This window comes from Podarcis tiliguerta (genome assembly GCF_965153285.1).
Source record: "Podarcis tiliguerta genome assembly, chromosome: 4".
Lineage (NCBI taxonomy): Eukaryota > Metazoa > Chordata > Lepidosauria > Squamata > Lacertidae > Podarcis > Podarcis tiliguerta.
In genome coordinates, this window is record NC_139537.1 from 47,659,395 (window position 1) to 47,680,769 (window position 21,375).

General features: G+C 39.6%; 1 long non-coding RNA gene across 2 annotated transcripts in view; it reads right to left on the minus strand.

Moving 5' to 3' along the window:
• Positions 1 to 282: 282 nt before the first annotated feature.
• LOC310677029 overlaps positions 283 to 21,375 on the minus strand; it is a 32,291-nt gene continuing 11,198 nt past the window's right edge. For both annotated transcript variants that reach the window (XR_014510870.1, XR_014510871.1), the window contains exons 2-7: positions 17,701 to 17,794; positions 15,840 to 15,924; positions 14,642 to 14,760; positions 6,906 to 7,008; positions 6,408 to 6,441; positions 283 to 618 (exon numbers count right to left, since the gene is read on the minus strand). This is a non-coding gene — a long non-coding RNA (uncharacterized lncRNA). The remainder of the gene's footprint in view (positions 619 to 6,407; positions 6,442 to 6,905; positions 7,009 to 14,641; positions 14,761 to 15,839; positions 15,925 to 17,700; positions 17,795 to 21,375) is intronic.

Below are 21,375 nucleotides of genomic sequence, written 5' to 3' on the forward strand. Positions count from 1 at the left end.
ATGTTTTTAATTGTATTTGTTTTCAGAATGTTATATCTATTTTAGAATGCTTTTTTTAATAAAAAAGAAATGTGGATGTGTTTGCTGCCCTGGACTCCTTTGGAAGGTAGAGCATGGTGCAATTTCAATAAATAAATACACATTTTGACAGGATATATGTTTTTGATTGGGGTTTGTTTGTCTGTCTTGCTTTTGAAATAGGTAAGTGCATCTTGTCTGCTTTTACTAGTACAATGGGAGATGTCACTCCCCACCCCCACCCCCAATAAGGTCAATGGCATTTGGAGAAAACACACCTGGGGACTTACACAAACAGGATGTCATCAGGAAGGGAAACTGAAACAAACTCAAGTTTAAGGACCCTCATAATTCAGCCCTAAAAAAATAACAAACACATGCATATAAAGCACAGAATTGCTCCTGGTTATGTCAAGCCAATTATGACTAACCTGTTTTCCTCCCACAGCCCATCACTTTCCTCTTTTGCTTTGTTTTGGGTTCAAAACAATTCCCCGCAAAGGTCTCAAACAGCACATTGTGTGTGGAAGACAAGCATATCTACCCAAAAGCATTGTTTCTGCCGCCAGTGTCAGAAAGCCGTTTATCGCTGTCATTTTCCTGTAACACAAAAAAACCCTGTCAGTGTGAACAAAGGAAATATCTGGTACTACGGTGCAAGATACCTTTTAGCTGACATAAAAGAGAAACAAAGGGAATGAAGGGAGACCTATTAAGGTGTCTTTCCCCCCAACATGAAATGGAACAATGCTGAACCTTTCTGCCAACAATAATAAAGGAAAGTAAAACTTGATGGCTTCATTATATTTTAAAAACATTATGTTTGGTTTCTTTTTTTAAGTCTGTGCATGTCACATAAATTAACAAATAACATATAAAGAAAGCAACACTGTGCATCAAGTATGTATTTAGGATATGTAATTAATGAGTTGAAATATACAGAGAGAGCACTTTTTCAGCAAAATGAGGTGCAGCTACAATAGGCTCTTACTATAGTTGAAAATTTTGTTAAGATTCTGACTGTTGACAAACAAAGGCCCATCTAGTCTGTATCATACAATCTAGTAATATCATACAATGCCCCTTTCCAAAGTTAGTTTGATTTGCTCCATGAAAAAGGGACCCCATGATTCAGTTATTTCTGTCTATCTGGATGGCTGAATCACCTTGGAGGTAACTGGTTAAGACTCCCCAGTGTTACTGGTCTGTGAAAAAGCCACATGGAAACATACTGGAAGTTGATGAACTGAATCAGAATTAGGTAAGGCTCTAAAGTTATCTCCAATTATTATCATTAAAATGAATTGATGAATGCCACTGTAGTGACATGCTAACAGTCTTATTATACCAATGTAATTTCAAATTAAAATAACGATGCTTATAATTGTCCATCTCCACTCAAAAAAAAAAAAAAAAAAGGGAAAAAAAATTTTACCTGCAGATTAAAGTGATATATTCTACATCTGATTACATGGCACACATTTCGTCATAGCATTTAGCATGTTACAAAAGAGATCATTTAGTAAGAATCCCACCCAAAGGCATAGAAAATGACACAAGAAGTACAGTTTTCTGTCCAACGAAGTCACACATGTGGAAATGGATCTAGTCACTTGCCATGTGTCTCCCTTGTTCGCTGGGGGAGTTTCCTGCTGCCAAGCCCTACATGTTGTCAGCTGTGCTGCAAGTGCCAAGTTGTATTTATGGAAGGGGCTGCACATGTCTAATAGTATGCATAAGCAGCCAGTTGTGTATACAATATACTAATGAAGGACCATAGCTCAGCGGTAAAGCACAGGTGTTGCATGCAGAGAGTCATAGGTACTATTTCTGGTATATCCAGTAAAAACAAAACAAAGTAAGATAACAGGTGAAGTGAAAGAGCCCAGAAAGGCTAGGCTCTGCTTACACAATTGGAAGCAGCACTGCTTCTGATACCAGTTGCTGGCAACCACTGGAGAAGAAAATGCTATTGCGCTCAGGTCCTGCTTGTGGATTTCCCATAGGCATTCCACAGGATGGTGGACTAGATGGGCCATTGGTCTTATCCAGCAAGCTCTTCTAATGTCCTTAGGTGGACAAATAGTCTGATGTAGTCTAAGGATGTTTCCTATGTTCCTGATGTAATAGTGATCAGGGAGGGCCTATCTTTTTAAATATAGTATCTTCTTCATTGTTTATTGTATTTGGAGGTAGTAGATCCAAGGCCAGCTCCAGCAAGGCCTTGATGCCCCTGGAATTCCTCCTTTGGTCTCTACTTCTGATGGAAGCACCACTGATGGCAGCTCTACATCCGTGGAGCTTTTCACAGGCATGAGGGGGGTCTGGGCTGAACATGTTGCTCCACCATCTTTGCTGATGGAGTGGCACCACCAATAGCACTTCCACCGTCTTACCCAGCCAGCCTTTTGTGGGGGTTCAAGATGGCTCAGTGCACTATCTATTACCATTTATGCAAAATGTCAGTCAATTAAAACACATTTTAATTACCAAGGTAACACAGCCTTTCAATGCATATTTGCTGGACACTAGATTATGCAGCTATACCTGTCAAGAGATGGTGGTGGTACTATCAGTTTGTAATTAATTAGGAATAACAGGAATGCGAACACACACATTTATTAATTCAACACTAACAATGTAGTCTTATTAAAAACAAAAATGCATTGTGCCTAATCCTGGCATTTATTATTTTGGTGTAATGGGTTAGGAAAGCTTCACAGTAAACACAAGAAGAGCCCTAATGGATCACACCAAAGACCCATCTAGTCCAGCTTTCTGTTCTCATTATGGCTAACAAATGCAGAGGCTAAAATTCTTAATTAAATAAATTGGCAGAACTGCATACTTGAAAGGGAACATGAATAGAAAACTTGGCAGGAAGGCCCCATCCTCCTTCATCACTGTCCAGCAGGAGGTGGGAAATTATGTGCATAGCCACTGCCATTCATAAATGGATTTTATGCCATCTCTTGAATACTGCTAGACATTCTGGTGCCACCAGCAGAGCGCCAAGACCTCTAGCTGTTGATCTATTTCACAGTTTAATTTTAGTTAATGGTGTATGTGTGTGATATATACAAGGAGAATATGGTTCCCGTCTCCACTAAAGAGGAAGTTTGAAATGTCCACCCTTTAGTCAATATGTAAACAATGAGGTTATAGTATTGCTTACAAACTGGATCAGCAGCAGTGCACCACAAAATCAAACGAGAAATGTGAAAAATATATTCCATACAAATAATCCCCAAACCAGCTTTCCCCCAAAACCAGATTCCTTAGGTTTTGTTATTGCTGTTTCAAACTTGACATATTTAAAAAGGATGGTGCAAAAACATTGAAATTATGAATAAAATTAAGCTGCCTTTCAAAATCCGTATTAGTGTGACACTAAGGTCCTTGTGAGTGAGAGCAAATTTAGCTGTTCCTTCATGGTTTAACTTTAAGAGGAAGGTGGTTTCTCTGGCAACTGTGGGGAATAAATGCCCCGATTCAGCCTTTCTTCAAAGAACACTTGCTGAAGGGGGAGGGGAGGGGAATGACTACTCTGCTCCACAGTAGTGATGTTAAATCTGTGATTGAGGCACACCCATAGAACAAGGAATTAGGTTGTGCGCCTGGTGTTGTAAGACCAGGCCAGCTCTGCCCTTCACAGCCACTCATTTGAGCATGGACATAGGAAAAGGGACACATAGGTGTGAACACCTGCTCATACACTGGGGTTCTATGCCAGATGGCCATGCTCAGCATGTAGACAACTAAGGGCAAGACTAGTCTAGACATGTGACGGTAGGGCAGAAGTGTGGCTCCATTCCTTGTTCCTCATGTGGATATATCAAGGGGCTAGTCTTTTCTTCATTTTCCAGTAGACTGGCATAGAAATAGCAGCTGCATGCATGTAAGATTCTCACTGCCATTTTCACAGCAGGCATAAATAGCTCAGTTGGTTGGACTATAGTGCTGATAACACCAATGTTGCAGTTTCGAGCCCCATATGAGACAGCTGCATATTCCTGGATTGCAGAGGGTTGGACTAGATGATAATCAGGGTCCCTTCCAACTTTATGATGCTGTGAATTCTGTCCTAGTATGCAGGGACCAGTGACATTTCACCACAGTTTAAATTTACTGATTAAATCTCTAGAAGTTTATCCTTTGGTGTTACAATATGTTAGAAGCCAAACTATAGAACTCTTGAAACAACTGGATTGTTATGGGTTATCAATGTATATTCTAACCAGTGTAACCTACAATATGTAGGAGAGCCTACAAATAATGAATGAAAGAAAAAAATAGGGAATCTTTTAACACTATTGATTTTGATCAACTTCGCTGGACTGGTCATGTTGTTTGGATGCCTGATTATCATCTTCCAAAGCAACTACCAGTACTCTATTCCGAACTTAAAAATGGAAAGCATAGTGCTAATGCTGGTGGTCAACAAAAGATGTTTAAAGACTCTCTCAAGGCAAATCTAAAACAATGTAGTATAGACACTGAGAATTGGGAAACACTGGCTTGTGAGCACTCTCCAACTGGAGAGCAGCCATTGACTTTGAAGACACTTGAACTCAGGATGAAAGGAAACGTGCTAAGAGGAAGGCACACTTGGAAAACCCTCACCATGATCAACTCTCACACGGAAACCTATGTCCCCACTGTGGAAGGATGTGTGAATCCAGAATTGGCCTCCACAGTCACTTACAGACTCACTGTTAAGACCGTGTTCATAGAAGGCAATATTACTCGGCTACAAGTGATCGCCAAAGAAGAAGACGACTCCCACAAGCTACCACGCAACAAAAACAGCAACATGAGAAGTACTTGCATATCTGTGACTAACTGTTTCACAACATCGATTTTTCATGGTTCACAGGAACACAGTCCTGGAGGAAAAGCATAACCTCATGTGTTGTACAGCTCAGTATCTTACAAAGAGAGAGGGTAAAACTAATTTATGGGTTTTTCAGGAGGAAGGCGATGCACTGAGCTTCTTCTGATGTACCAAGTGAGTTAGAACTGTGTGGTAGGAATCCTTTCTTGACAATCTGTTCCCCTTTCTGTAGCTTTTACTCCTTGCTGCTCCTCTCTTCCTTTGAATGAGAAGCCCATTTTTCTTCAAGAACATTCTTATATTCTTTTAAAAGAAGGTGGAAAGACATAGATCCAGTGGAAGACTGAATGTGGTCACCAATAACTTGTGGCTAAAAATGTCTCCTCCACTGCTGCCTCAGGTGGTATGGGTCTGGTGGGAAGTACTGCTGTAATTTTGCCATTAACAATTTTTAATTATTATTTTCTGGATATAGGTTGCATTCACACAGCAGTTTATTCCATTTTCTCATTTTTTCTCCTAACAGTAAATAATAATAATAATAATAATAATAATAATAATAATAATAATAATAATAATAATAACAATAATTTATTTGTACCCTGCTGGCTTCCAACAAAAGATTAAAAATATATTAAAACAGGGCTGCCTGTTTATTTGAATTATTATTATTATACGTATTTTAATTTTCACACAATGTAAAAGTAAAATATAGCAAAAAATTGGTGCAACTTTAGCATTTATTTCCATATTATTTGCAAATGGATTTTTTTTCTTGGAAGCAAATTACATGAAAATGAGCACTAAACTTGAGCTGCATTCTGCTATATCTCTGGAAGAAGCTTTTATGTCATGTGAAAGTGAAAATCTAATGCAAACATTAACAGTTAGTGAAACCACAGTGATTCCCAGTATGGTTTTAATGAACAATTCCCTATGTTAGGTCTTCTAACTCTCAGCACCTTTAACAGGCTTTGGTTCTTAGGATTCTTGGGGAGGGGAGAGGTATAACTGTTAAAGTATTTTAAAGGTGCTTTAAATGTATGGTGCAGACATGGCCTGGGAGAGATGTACACTGAGGCTCAGACAGCATAGTTGAAACTTTTGGATATTTGGGGGTGCCTTCTGGAGAGTTAAGCTGTGAAACCCATCCCCCACACTTAACCAAAATACCTGAAAATCACTGTTGACCTAATTCCCAAGAAAACTGAATACCTTTTGGGTTCGCATACTCTCTGTCTGTCTGGGCAGTTCTGGGGATTCCATTATAATAGCGCCTCCCCTTGCCCCCCAAAAACCCTACAACATTGGGAAGTCAAGTATGCAATGCTGCCCTGCTTTCAGCACCCCATTGACCACTGCTGGTTTTACCTTTCCTGATACTTTCTTTCAACTTTCCATAGGCACCACGTTGACCAATGATAACAGAATGCTGGACTAAATAGGCCTTTAGTCTGATCCAGAAGGGCTCTTCTTATTTTCTGTTGTTCTTAATATTCCTCATATTCCTGGCGTATTCCTCAGGTAATTGGAATGCCTGCGGTCAATAACTTACCTCAGGATTTTAAGTACCAGTTAATTTTTCAGGCCTGAGAAAAGATAAAGAAATAGAATTAAATTAATACTCTTCACTACTTACTACGACCTCTGCTGTAAACAAGTAATGGACGATCGCAGTTTGGCAAGGAGTTTGAAGACTAGTCAGTCTAACTCAACCAATATCATTTCAGTGAAATAAGAATCATAAATTTGCTGGACTAGCAGAAAATAAAGCATCTTAACTGGTGCTATTTCAGTAATCGATATCTAATCTGAGCTCACCACATTTTTATTTTAGTTTGAAAGTGAGAGGGCAGAAAGGTGCTGACTTCTGTAGCCAAGGAAGGTGCTCAGCTTCTTCACATTCAGTCCCCTCTGCTGTAGAACAATCCACAGTTTCTTCCTTCTAACATTGACAAAATAGGCAATCCATCTTTTTCCACTGTTATTTCTACCTATCTAAACACAAGTCCTGCTTTACTAGGCAATTTTTAAAAAGGGAGTCTGAACTGACCTTATTGGCATATCCTACATCATGTAGTCCCTCTTCCAATTGTTATGCCGCAGAATTGTAGATGTATCTGAAAACCATGTGGAGATTGCCTGATGGGACACCTCTTAAAGCATTTTGTGCAAAAACACAGAAAGGAAACATAAGAGGTGGTCATTAATATATAGGTATTTACAGCTGTGGAATACAAGGGCACAAGAATACTAAGACTTCACCTGTTTCTCCATAATTCACAAAAATATTTGTTAAAAACTTAGCTTCCCTCTGCTGCAACAACATGACCTATGGTGCAATCCTCAAATTATTTCCTTGGAAATGCCCTCTTTAAACTTATTACCCTTCTTACCTTTATACCAAAGGTCTAGTGTCTAAGGAATCAACATCTTTCTATCAAGTTCAGCTTCCTTGATACTGATATTCTCCTTTCTTGTGTGCTGATCTAAGGGCTAAAATAAATGGCTGTTGCAGTTAGGCTGTGTCAACATAGTCATTTGACTGCTTCACTCAGATCACATTTCAGTGTGTAGTAAGGCAATTGATGAAGCAATCAGATGACCACTTGTAAATCTAACTTGATTCAAAGCACATTCACACAGTTATAATGTGGGGATGCTGAACTGAAGACATGAAGAGGATGGAAGAAGGATTGTATATATGCTATCCCCACTCCCAACCTCTGCTAGATTTTAAATCCCTTTTGGAACAAAACCTATAGGCATTGAAACTGTATTTACACATAGGTTTTGAACTTGTGGTTGGCATCTTGCAAACAGTAGAATCCCTAGCTGTGTCAAAAAAGGCTTTGCATTAAACAATTGCAATGTGTTTTATTTTACAAATGGGGGAGGGCTTGGGCCTTGACATGCAAGTAAGACTATTTTTGCCTGTTCCATCCCCATCCAAAATTTACTCTCCACATGCTTCCAAAATCAGCTTCAGAGGATTTGGAAACCATTTGGAACAGCATGGAAGGTGGCATGAGGTACTGTAGGGGGAATGGGGAATTATGAAAAATTGCTTCCCACCCCGTCCATTTTAGGAAACCCCTTTAGGTCAAAGAGTCTTTGCTCAACATCAGGGATGCTATTGAATGCACCCCATAGGCTCTGCTCACAAACACTTGAGAAAAACAGGCACTAGGCCACTCTCTTTCTACATGCACCATTTCCATAAATCTCTGTGAGCAGCCGCAGTGAATTCAGAGAAAAGGTAAGAGGCGATGTGACCAAAGTTTACACAATATTGCATGACATGGAGAAATTGGATAGAGGAAAGAAGTTCTCCCCACTTTCTCATAACACTATGAATTGTGGGCATTCAAGAAGATGAATGTTGAAAGTTTAAGGGCAGATAAAGGAAGTTTTTCACAGAGTGCATTGTTAAACTTCCACAGGAGGCAGTGGTGGCCACCATCTTGGATGGCTTTAAAAGAGGATTAGATAAATTCAGGGAAGAGAAGGCTACCAATGGCTACCAGTGCATGCTCAGAGAGAGTAATGCTTCTGAATACCAGTTGTTGGAAAACACAGAGTGGGAGAGTGCTCTTGTGCTTTGGTCCTCCTTGAAGGTTTCTCACAGACATCTGGTTGGCCACTGTGAGAACAGGATGCTGGCCTAGATGGGTCATTGGCCTGATCCTCTTCTTACATTCTTATTAATTGCTTGAGCAGCCCTTTTTTTACAAAATGCCAACCCCCCCAATCCCTTTTCTTTGAAATGTGGTTGATATCTGCTGCTATTCTAAAAGTTTTCTCATCCACTGAATCAGAAAAGTGTCCATGTCCAATCAGAAATTTACTGAACCCTTTTAACAGGTCCTTGGATTGTGTAAAGCCCCAATACTGTCATGTGTCCATGCTCTTTATAACTTTCACATAAAAGTCAAATAAAATAAATGAATAAAATTATAAATTTTTAAGTGACGAGATCTTCAAGGGTAATAAGTCAAACCAGATTGAAAATAAAGTGCCAAAGGGTACATGGCAGACACTTTCACACTAAAACTTACTCCACTTCATAAAATGTTTTTGGGGGGCACATTGTATAGTGTAATATATTCAGAATCCCAAAATTATGAGACAGGTTTACTACTGGAAAGGCAACTCAATTGTATCGCCATCCTGAGTAGAAATGGGTATATTGCTCAAATTTGTCTGAGCTGCAGTCTTATTATATAGTCACTGAACATGTAATTACACCATCTATTATTATAATTGCTTTGTCCTCTGAAGACATCTGAATATAATTAATAAGACAGGGCAAAATTATATGTTATAAAAATATTGTATGGTACATCCTGATACAAAGATTCCCCCCTCCCCATACTAATAGTCTTTTAAGTCTGCTATTTCATGCTCTTCAAGGTACAAAAGCTTTCTAAAGGAGGGGGGCATATTTTGATTTTTGCAGCCAGTGTTTATAATAGAACAGGTAAGGCTAAATGTATGAAAGCAGTATTGCTTATACTAGTTGATTCAGCTTAGGACTAGCTATAGATATATGTGAGCAGACTGCAGACCCCCTGGCTGGGTGATGAAACCCAACATGCCAATAGATGCTGCATGTACATTTCTTCCCACTGAGCAGAGGCTGCATAAGCAATCAGAAAATTATCTAAGAGAGCAAAGTAGCTATTTGGGAAGGAGAGCAGAAGGGGCACTGGATTGACTATCTTTGTCCCTGGAAAATAGCCAGTCGATACAGCTGATTCCTACAGGGCTTTGCATGTGTAGCTCTCCAAGGTGCTCTGGAGCTATATTGTTGGAATATGGTCATCTTCTTCACAATGCCCCAACTAGAACTGAGATCTGCCTAATTTAGGCACAATGCTGGCCGACCTATGCACTGGAAGTTGGAGCTGCTGAACTGATAGAGAAAGCAGGGGCGAGTCCTTCTTTAAGAGCAAGAGGGTTGTCTTAGTGGGGAGTTCAGAATCCTCCCTCCAACTTGCAACCCACCTTTCCTCAGTTTGACCCCCAATATTGCTTTTGCTTCCAGCTGGGCTCCGATACTGAAAGTGAGCCAGGCTTGGAGAAAAAGATTGCATGGAAAAAGTAGTGTTAATTCCAGGTTTGGGAGGGTTCTGGCGCATGACATTTTTCATGAGCTCACTTAATGAATCTTCCTCTGCATGAAAATAGGTATATGGAGGCTCTTGCTTGTACCCTAGCTGTGGACTGGGCCCTCAACAGATGCCCTGGCAGAAAACTTGCCCTATTAAGCAGTTGGTGTAGGGGACCGAGGCATCTTTTGCTGCCTAAAAAAGGACCCTTCTACTCCATTGATTTTGATGAGAGCACATCAGATCCAGGTTTAATTATGCCAGTTTGATGCCATCATTTCTGATTTGGCTTGTCATGTCTACTTTGGCTTCTTCATTGTCAGAAAGAGACATGCTGGTGACCTTGTCATAATCATTAATGAATATTAATTAATCTGCCACAACTAAGTATTTTTAAATACTGTTTAAACCCCAAAGTGAGGGGTTTCTTGAAGACAGATGGGTTGTTGTTAGAGTTCTTCCTTTTCTCACTTGTAAACTACAGAACACCTAGCACATTCACATAAACACTGCATTTCTGTTTTCCATTGTGAAACCTCAGCAGTTTCTCATCCTCTGGTCTTTAACAGAATATCTTTCAAAACAAACTTGAAGAGTAAGCTTATATTAGAATATATTATTCTAACTCCTGATTTAGGGATGCTTCATTAGGAAACATGCTAGGGCCTCCATAAGCTCAATCAATCAATTCTATTTAAAATTCTTCACCAGAGGTAGCTCCGAAAGTACTCTAGTATTTGACATTTTGCTTTAGAGCTAAAGTACAGGAAAACAGGCCACGTGTGAAGGTCACTGACATTTCGTCAAACAGATTAAGCATTATAAAGTGTCAAGCAACATTGTGAGATTTTCATTTATTCATGTAAGTCATGGCTCATCTTCAAATAGGGTGAGTTTATATCTTTAGAGTAAGAAAAAGAACAATTATGGACTCAGAAACCTGAGATGTAAAATAAATATGTGCTGTGTGTATGTGTCTGTTTTAAGGTATGTAAAATAATATGCACCAGACAGATACAAGGCAGATCTGCAGAAATTGATTGACACTTTCCAGAAATAGATGGGGTAAAAGCCATTAAAAATAATTGTAAAAGCGCATTTTGAGTTAGCTCAGTAATTGGTCAATTTTCCCGTACAATTGTTGGTGAAATTTTTAATGGCATATAACTTTCTTCCTTTCATGGGAACAGCATGAAATATTGCTAAATTCAAAACAACACAGAAAATAATAGAGACTCTATTATATAATAACAGTGATAAAACTAGAACACAATATAAAATACTGCAATAGCTTCACTTAGCTTCTGAGTTTTGCCTTTTGCTTGCTGCTGATTATTATGCTGTGGTTACTTTCTCTCTTTTTTGGTAAAAAATAGATGCACTTTATCTGGTAGACACTAGGAGCAATGATTCTTTCCCATGGGATCTCACCACACACATAATTTTTGTGGCCTGCGCTCAGCAGAACATGGACTTAAAAGATTTAGATTGCTAGGAGGGTGTTGTGGATAATATGATGAACCTGACCTGGGAGAGATGGTCAAATACCTGCTCAACCACGAAGCTCATTGAGTAACCAGTTGCTGGATCTTCACCTTATATTACAGACTTGTTGCGAGAATAAATATTAACATGCTTAAAAGTCCACTACATAATAGATCCTGCCAGGAAATAGGATTCAACATGTGATAAAATAAACAGTGATGTCCATTCTTAGAGCCGATTTATCACGGTTTTTAGCCTGCTAGAATGTAATTGTCCTAAATATGGTGCACATGAATATTTGATGCTTTCAAATAACCTTGTCCAATAAGAATCTCATTAAACAAGGGTGGGGAGGAGAGACAATGATGGAGTTGGAAAGGCTTATTGGATCTCTGAATTCCCCTTAACATGACTGACCCATCTCCACCTTAATACCATTCATTTCCCCCTTATCCACCCACACCCATTATCTGGATCTGACTCACACAGGAGAAGAATACTTTTAAAAACAAAACACCTTCCTTTATTAGTTGTGTGATGCTTCCCCAATGATACACTTTTGCAGAATACCACAATGAAAGAAAGACACACCAATGCACCAAGAACATTTTTGCAATGAAAAGTTATAGGATTCCAGTAGGGTGCCACAGGATATGGATTGGGGTTGAAGCAGTATATGTTAGTAAATCAGTCCCCCAAGGCTGTATTTTGTGATTGGTATAATTCACATGACCGTCTGAGAGAGTGTGAGAACAGGAAGACCATCTTATCTCCTCCGCTGTACGTGTACTTTTAGAATGTGCTTTCACTTCTGTTGGTTCTCTCGGGGCTGAAAGAGAACGGTCGCCATTATGCTTTCTCTGTGTAAAGTCTGTAAATAAAACATAGAATAGAACTACAGCGTCTCCTGCTTATTGCTGTACGATGCCAGGAGAATAGTGTGCATAAATCATTATGGACAGTCAAGGAGGAGGAGGTAACAGTGGCAATGGTGAGGTGGTCCCTGGATTTTGGCCATTCAATAACCATGGCCCAATGGGAAAACTTATGGAAGATCAATTGGAAATTCACAAATTGTTACACGATTAGAGAGAACTTTCAAAAAATGCAACACCAATGGTATCTAACACCATGGAAACTTTCAAAAATGTATAAAAATGTGTCAAGTAATTGTTGGAGATGCGGAGACTCAGGAACTTTCTACCATATGTGGTGGATATGTAGGAAAATACATGTATTCTGGGAGAGTATCCATGCAGAACTGCAAAAAAATGCTAAAGATCTCATTCAATAAAAAACCAGAGGCCTACTTCCTGGGAATAACAGATTTGGATATTCCGCAAAAGAGGAAGGGTATCTTTTTATATGCGACGGTGGAAGCAAGAGTTCTGATCGTGGCAAAATGGAAGAATAATGAAATCCCCTCTATACAAGATTGGATCCAAAAGCTGACAGAAATTAGATGGTCTATCAGAAAAAATAAAGAATAAATCAAAACAGAAATTTGTTTCAAAATGGGAGGTTTTCAAAGAATATCTGAAAAATAAATATAGTAGTTTAAATTCTGTTGCAGCATTCGAGGAATTTCAGTAATAGTTGCAAGGTAGATATAAGAAATTAGATATACTAAGAACAAGTTTAATTATGATAAAAGTGTGTATTGGCAATAAGTAATATGAAATCGAAATATGGAATAGACGGGAGGTTGGGTCTTTAGTGTTATGACCAATAGATGTTTTATTGTTTGTTAAGAAAATTATGTGTCTATGGTTATTCCTGTGTGTAATTTGGTATTTGTGTTTTTTTCTTTTTTCTTGCTGTATCAATCAAAATCTTTTTTAAAAAAAATCATTATGGTTTGTGTCACTGGGGTGTTTGGAAAAGAAGGGAGAAGCTTTCCCAGAACCACACTCACCAGAGGATGCCCAGAGGAATGGGGGGCTGCCGACACCCCAGGGCATTTTCTAACAGTATGGCTGTCCTAAAAGATCTGCAGGTGCAAACAGTACTGAAAGTAAGGTGAATAACTACCCCAATAACATCATGAGCACAAATCATTATAAGTGCACAATAACCTATATGATACTTCTCATTGTACGCTGCCCCCCCAGTAATTGTTCATTTTTTTTCTTTTATAGAAGAATGAAGGGGAATTTGCTCCACTTTCAGCCCAAGTAGTGAACAGCTCTTTTTCTGTCACTATAATTAGGCTAGAAACAAACATTGCTTCTGATGCCCCAGTTGAAAAGCCACAGGAGCACACACACCCCCACAGAAGCTGTAAGACTGTTGCATAGACAGCCCTACACAAAACCCCCCATACAGCCTGTGCATTTTAAAATCTGAAAGAGTCATTTGGCTCTGTGTTCCTATTGCAGGCACAACTGAGGCATGATAGCATTAAATTTGGTGCTGCACAGTGTGCTACTGTGCTCAACCAGCCAAACAACTGTGATGGCCTAATCAGCATTATTTATGGGTGATTAAACTATGGGGCAAATGTTTCTCTCTCACCTTTAACACAGCGGAATGAGCTGAAGAGTGCCAGTTGAGTCTCATCCATGTCAAAACAATAAAGATCTGGAACAAGATCTACATGACTTTGGAACTGGTAGGCAATTATGTATATAACTTTAAAAAATAAAATAATGCCTGGCTGATAGTTGATCAATGATCTTTTTTTTTTAAATATAATTTTTATTCAGTTTACAAATAAGACAAATTAATACAATTCAAACAATTTATAAAACCATTCTCTCATTTTTGACTTCCCTCAACTTGGCTGGTACTCCTTCCCTTCTCAATTTTCCACACATTTCTTGGTTCATATCTACTTCTTAAATTAAATCTGCTTTCAATCCATAATTTTAACTTTCATTTTTACAAAGCTTCTCTGAGCGTTACAAACGTTATTTGTTTTTCACTCAAATTATGCATATATTCTGAGAATTTTTCCCATTCTTCAATAAATCTCTGATCTCGTCGATTCCTAATTCTTCCTGTCATTCTATCCAGTTCAGCAAAGTCCATCATTTTCATTCTCCATTCTTCCATTGTTGGTAGTTCTTCTTGTTTCCAATAGTTGATCAATGATCAGGGATCAATAGGCCATATTTTTTCAGAGAGTCAGACAATTAAGCTCAGTTTAACCTACAGAAAGGCTTCATCATAGGAACTTTTCAAGTCTGCTTACCAGGGCTGGTTACCTCACGGCTGTATAGACTCCTGAGGTCAGTTGGTTTCCCCAGACAGCTTCCTCCATGGCTGTTCCCATCTCCCATACCAGAGATGGCTTAGAATGTTTTCAAGTCCCTCAGGGGGAAAAAATGGAATTATGCTTATGGACTTGTTGGTATCTGTGTGTCTCAAGAGAAAAAAGGAGTGTGCCTCCAGGGGTGAAGTCAAACCTGGAGTAGTATGTTAGCAGTATGGAACTGACTGCAAGCCTGGACAGTGTGCACAGAGGGCTTGGACTGCCCAGACCCCCCTCTTGGCCTTGCTGATGTGGTCCAAAGGAAAGCAGAGCAATACGTTTGGCACCAGCTTGGCTGCAGGAGTTGCTGGAAGGAGGCATGTAGAACACCATCCAACTGTCCTAGGGAGTGTAGGGTTTACTCCTTAGTCTTTTCTTCTCCCAAAGATATTCCGCAATGCAGCTGAGGTCTAGGAACAAAGTTTTCCTTCTCCTAGATGGGCTACTTTCCCAGGTTGATGAGCCCCATCTGCCCCTCACTTCCCTCTACAACATGTGCAGAAACCTCCATTTTGACTGTTGTATCCCTTCAAAGTGCCACTGAAATTGGTGAGATGCTTTTAAGCAACAGCATCCCAAGTCTCGCCGAAGTTACTTAGTGATGTTCAAGCTCTAATTCAAAAGATTTTTTGAGTAGATTGGTCTCATCCCCTCAATTTGCTAGAGCTTGTCTCCACATGCAGGAGAAGTCCCTAACCAAGGGTTTGAGACCCATTGGCTACCCTCTCCTGGTTTAAACAGCCAGTAAAAGCCATGCCTGTGGTGTGACTGTTGCTGCATGCTGACAATGTCTAGAAGCCACAGGTGAGAGCTGAGTGCAGGTGGATGAACTACCTCAGAAGGGGCATGATGTGTGAACACTAGAGGTACTACCCCTCCTCTAACACCCCATGCATCCCTTATGGACTAAAAATGCAAAAAAAGGGGGAGGAGACAGGAACATATGGCCTGTACTATAACTGTACTAATATTCACACATGCCCACCTGAATAAATATCACAGCCTACATGACTGTACACTCTCCTCCCTAAATTGATGTGCTGGATTATAAGTTTTTAAAATTCACAAATCAGTCAGTGGCATCCACAACAAAGAGAAATTTTAAGGCATGTATTTTGAAGTACAAAATATCACATACATTTTGAAGACATCGTAGAATACTATGCAGAAATCTCATTCCCCTTCTGAGACTTTCTGTGTGTGAGGCAGGCATGAAATCTGCACTAAGAAGGATCAAAAGTTGTGTGTTATCAAATACGAGTTGTTTCTTTCATCAATACATAGCACAGTCAGAGATTATTTTGCTGGGGGGTGTAAATAGCCATGAGTCTGAAACAGTGGTATCAAAATACAATCTTCCAGATGTAAGATCTTCAAGTCTTGTCCAATATTGTGACTCGATATCTGCCTTTGAAGCCTATTAAAATACTAGCTAGAGTCAAAGAGCTTAATTCTGTCAGTAATGCCACAACAGTTTACGCCAGCTGAGAATTTGACCTGTAGCCTCTTTTTTGAATTGCCCTCCAGTCTATTAAGCTTACAATATTTTAAAAAATAAAATCAAGAGGCAGAGCACTTGCTGTGTCCAGATGCAGAAATGAGAATCACCTTAGCAGCCAGAGATACAGCAGGGGGCCTGAAACTCCTGCAGTTTATAATGCAGAAGTGGTGATTGAAAGCAAGGTTGGGGCCACCCACTCATATGCACTATCATTGGGAGCATATTGGGAGCCCATTTAAAGCTTTTTTGGTACTATTTTTGAGTGTGATCTCCTGAAGAGTACCATTAACTGAAAAGTTTCAGCTGCTGCACTCAACAATCATTATCATTTTCAGTAGCTGCTGATGGACAAAATTTAATTTTACTTTCTCAGTATTATAGAGATACCTACGGATGCAATAATTAGACAGACATCACCCTGAGGAAAGAGAAGGGCTAATTTGAATAACGTATTGATAGCCATATGAATGCTCAGCCATATATACAATATTCTGGAACAGAAAGGAAAACACGCAGCATAATTGTATGTACACTTATTGGAAGTACTCCTCTTCTTCCTCTATACACAATATGCTAGAATAGAAAGGATAACATACAGCATAATTGTACAAATCTATGGTGCTGTGGGTTAAACCACAGAGCCTAGGGCTTGCCGATCAGAAGGTCAGCGGTTCGAATCCCTGCGACGGGGTGAGTTCCCGTTGCTCGGTCCCAGCTCCTGCCAACCTAGCAGTTCGAAAGCATGTCAAAGTGCAAGTAGATAAATAGGTACTGCTCCAGCGGGAAGGTAAATGGTATTTCCATGTGCTGCTCTGGTTCGCCAGAAGCGGCTTAGTCATGCTGGCCACATGACCCGGAAGCTATACGCCGGCTCCCTGGGCCAATAATGCAACCCCAGAGTCGGTCATGACTGGACTTAATGGTCAGGGGTCCCTTTACCTTTATGGTATGGCTACATTTGAGATTCATTGCCACCCCATCTCAAAAACAATATATAACTGGAAAAAATGATCTGGAGGATGGTGTGCCTTCTTTACAAGGAAAAACTGAAAGAATTTGTGGTTATTTATTTATTTAAGAAAAATACAACTGACCGGGAACTTCAGGCAGATAGAAGTTTATAAAAAATTACAATTCTGTTTAGGAGGTGGAGAGAGAAGACCATGCCCCTATAACTTAAGGTAACCCACTGAATCTATTGATTAGCAATAGATTCAGGAAAAAACAAAGAAAGGCACATAATTAGCATACAAATTCACTGCACTTCCGTGCATAACAGAAGTTGTGTGGAAGCAATGATTACAAAGGGTGGTTGTGAGTTTAAAATGGCCACAACTTGTTTCATTTCACAGTTTGACACAAGGTTGGGGCGGTAAAGTGACTTCCCAGTGGGAAGTAGGGTGAACACCACCTCCCAGCTATGGATACAGGTAAAAAGGTAAAGGGCCCCTGGACGGTTAAGTCCAGTCAAAGGTGACTATGGGGTTGCGGAGCTCACCTTGCTTCCGGCTGAAGGAGCTGGTGTTTGTCCACAGACAGCTTTCTGGGTCACGTGGCCAGCATGACTAAACCGCTTCTGGTGCAATGGAATACTGTGACAGAAACCAGAGTGCACGGAAACACCCTTTACCTTTCCGCTGCAGCGGTACCTATTTATCTACTTGCACTGGTGTGCTTTTGAACTGCTAGGTTGGCAGTTGTATCCTTATGGATACAACCCAATGTTATCACTGTGTACAGTGAAATCTAGGTCCAACAGTTGTCAGCCAAACACAGCACCAAAATTCTACATGTGGGTAAAATTCTCAACCCTCTCCCACCAACAAGTGGCTAACTGCTGTCCACACCAATGACAAGCAGTTTAACTGGAGATGGTGATCAGGGAAGTCAACAACAATGCCAAAACTGAAGCCTGATCCCCCTTCTTTTATAAACCAGGAGGCCATCAACTTGACTGGGGCCTGAACCATGCCATCCTATATAATGCTGAAGCTGCTAACCACATTATTTCTTCAAAGAAAGTTGTGGCCATGATTAACTAACTTCTTATTTGTCAGTTTCTTCTATCCTTGGGTCTGAGGAGAAATAATTCATCTGAAATGCAGAAAATACTACCATAAGATTAAATTATTAACAAATTTCTTTATCTAAATGATTCTGGAGAGAACAAAACTATATGTGAAATGAGATGGATCTCATCCTTTCATATTTAAATATGAGAAAATTTCATCACTACAGTCATGTTCAGCTATTTTGGGATGTTACAGTGTTTGCTTCAAAAGAATCCATTGGCATGCAAAATCCAATGTTCTTGCAATTGCTGGGGTTTTTTTTTCTGATGTGGGATTGCATCTCTCCTCTCAAATAATTATAAAGGTTAGTTTGGGTTGCAGTTGAGCTAAGTAATTGAAATAATTTAAATTTCCTTATTTCTATGCCTTTCTGCTAAACATTTACTTTAGCATTCCAGCCAAATCACAAGCAGAAGATGAATAACATGAAAAAAATAAAGTAGTTTTTTAAAGGAAAAAACGAACATTTCCTTTTAACCAGAGAACAGTAGCATAAAATTTCTCTATCGACTATGTCACTAGACATTAATAAAAGAGCTGCAAAATGAATACAAATAAGCGATAGCATAATGGTGCCAAACATTTTCCCATGGAATTGTGGATATCATTTCTAAAGAAATATTTAAGTTATCTAAGCAATGTTTTTTGAAGTTTTTCCATAGAAGTCCCAATGGCTATATATAACACCCTTCTTAAAAACAAGCATTTTATATTGCCAATGTACTTAGTTTGTCTAACTAACTACTCTGTAAATAATAAAGCTCGCATTTGTAAATGCGCACATATTGACCCTCTAGTCAATTGTGTCATGTTATCTGCTCTGCATGGAATCAGAGATGGTTTTAGGGTAGCACAATCGGTTTGGCCACACTGGGCACTGCACTGCATAGGTAACCACAACAGAGCGAGAGAGACAAGGGCCACAAAATTTTAGCATTGCACAGGGCACGACTGACATTTCAGAGCCCAACACTGATGGAATCAAGTTAGAGGCAACCTCAGAATAGCTAGCTGGAAACTTAGCAAAGCTTCATCCTTACCCCTTCAAGCAATCACAAATCCCATTGTATATTAACTGAGTAATCCTGTGCATGCCTACTCAATGGATACTCCCAAGTAGGAGGATATAGGATTGCAGCCTTCAGCAGTTAACGGAAATTACATTAATAATGCAACTGTAAAAAGACACAGCAAAATTCAATGACTTTCTGCATTTGAATGTGTTTTCTGCTGAGAGCTGTGGTGTATAAAATGTTATAAATATGTGAAACATGAAAGAAAATATTAAAAGAGAAAGAGAATATTAATAAATGTCAAATGCTTGTGGGGGGTTTCCTTTTAAAATGCTTATTTCAGTATTGACAGGCACAAACAGGTTGCACTGTTCTTTCCATTTGTGCAGGAGTGGCTAAACTATTTTAGTCCAAGTGCAGAACTGACTCACGGCCAACCCTCTAGGGCCATATGTCAAAGTGGGTGTGGCTTGATGTCAACGCATCTTCTTTCACAGGAACATGACAAACCAGCCACTTTGCAAATAGGGTTAATTTTTATCCATTTATTGAATTTTATAACACCCTTCATCAGAGGATCAGTGGGCAGTTTACAATGTAAAAGCACAAAAATATATACCATAACAAAAACAAAAACAATAAGTACCACCACCATCACAGAGTCTAAAAGGGCATAGATTGTGGAATTAGCCAAAGGCCTGTGGGAAGGGGAATGTTTTGCCTAAAGATATACAACAAAGGCGCCGGGCGAGCCTCCAGCATTTCACAGTGAAACAGTTTCTGTCATGCTGGATTTTTAAAAGTGCGTGAGTTTGAGAGAAGGATAGACGGAAGATGACCTTTATCTACATCCAAGTTGATGCAGAAGTGGAGTTTACATTACTGGATTGTGGCCATATATAGGCTTCAGCCAAAATAAATTAAAAAGAGATTTTTGCTGTAGGTCATTTGGACAAGGTCAATAAGAAAGAAACAGGACAGTGGCCATCAGAGGTGCATCCATATTCAGCATTAGGATTTTTATGCATTCATGCTTCTGCATGTTTGATTAAAAAAATCATTCTTGTTTTCTCTAAATATTATTTGAGCTGCCTGAGCCTTGAAATAGCAGCTGAAGAAGAAGAAGAAGAAGAAGAAGAAGAAGAAGAAGAAGAAGAGGAGTTTGGATTTGATATCCCGCCTTTCACTCCCTTTAAGGAGTCTCAAAGCGGCTAACATTCTCCTTTCCCTTCCTCCCCCACAACAAACACTCTGTGAGGTGAGTGGGGCTGAGAGACTTCAAAGAAGAGTGACTAGCCCAAGGTCACCCAGCAGCTGCATGTGGAGGAGCGGAGACGCGAACCCGGTTCCCCAGATTACGAGACTACTGCTCTTAACCACTACACCACACTGGCTCTCTAGTGAGAAGTGGGGAGTCCATCCTTATTCACTGAAGCTATGAATCTTGCTCAGTGCCTCTAGCACCTGCCAGTAAGTTCTGATGTGACCATACTTGCATCAGTGTAGGCATTTCTTCTTGCCAGACAAAATAATCTCCACTTTTCTTCTGTATGCCATTCTAGGGGTTCTCATGACCCCCCAGAGCAGATTTGGGGTGTGTGCACAGGGCTTTCACAAGATTATTGGAGTGGTGGTAGTTTTAGTTTGTCCTTCAAAATATTGAAAGTGGGTTGCTCTGCTCTGCTTACAGTATGCCTCTTCCTTGAGTTTCTCATCTTCCAAGGTCCTTATTTTGCAATAGGAAGGGAGGGCAACAAATATAATGCTACCAACTATTTGTTCTGTTCAAAGTAGTAAAACACTAGCAGCCATTTTGCCATTACTTATTTCAAAGCCCAAGGAATTTAATTAACATTTTCCACACTTCAAATTAAAATTCAGCCACTAAATATACAGAGTAAGCTGCCGATATAGTTTATGTTTCCATCCTCAAGAACAGTTGTTAGCTCTGCAGAGTTTTCGACGAGTGAAGACTGCCATCTTCTGACTTCCAACGTGATGCTGAAGAGTTGAACAGACAGCTTAGTTATTCATAATAATACCTGTCACAGTGCTTCCAGATGAAAACTCTTGGCCCGTATCTTGGCC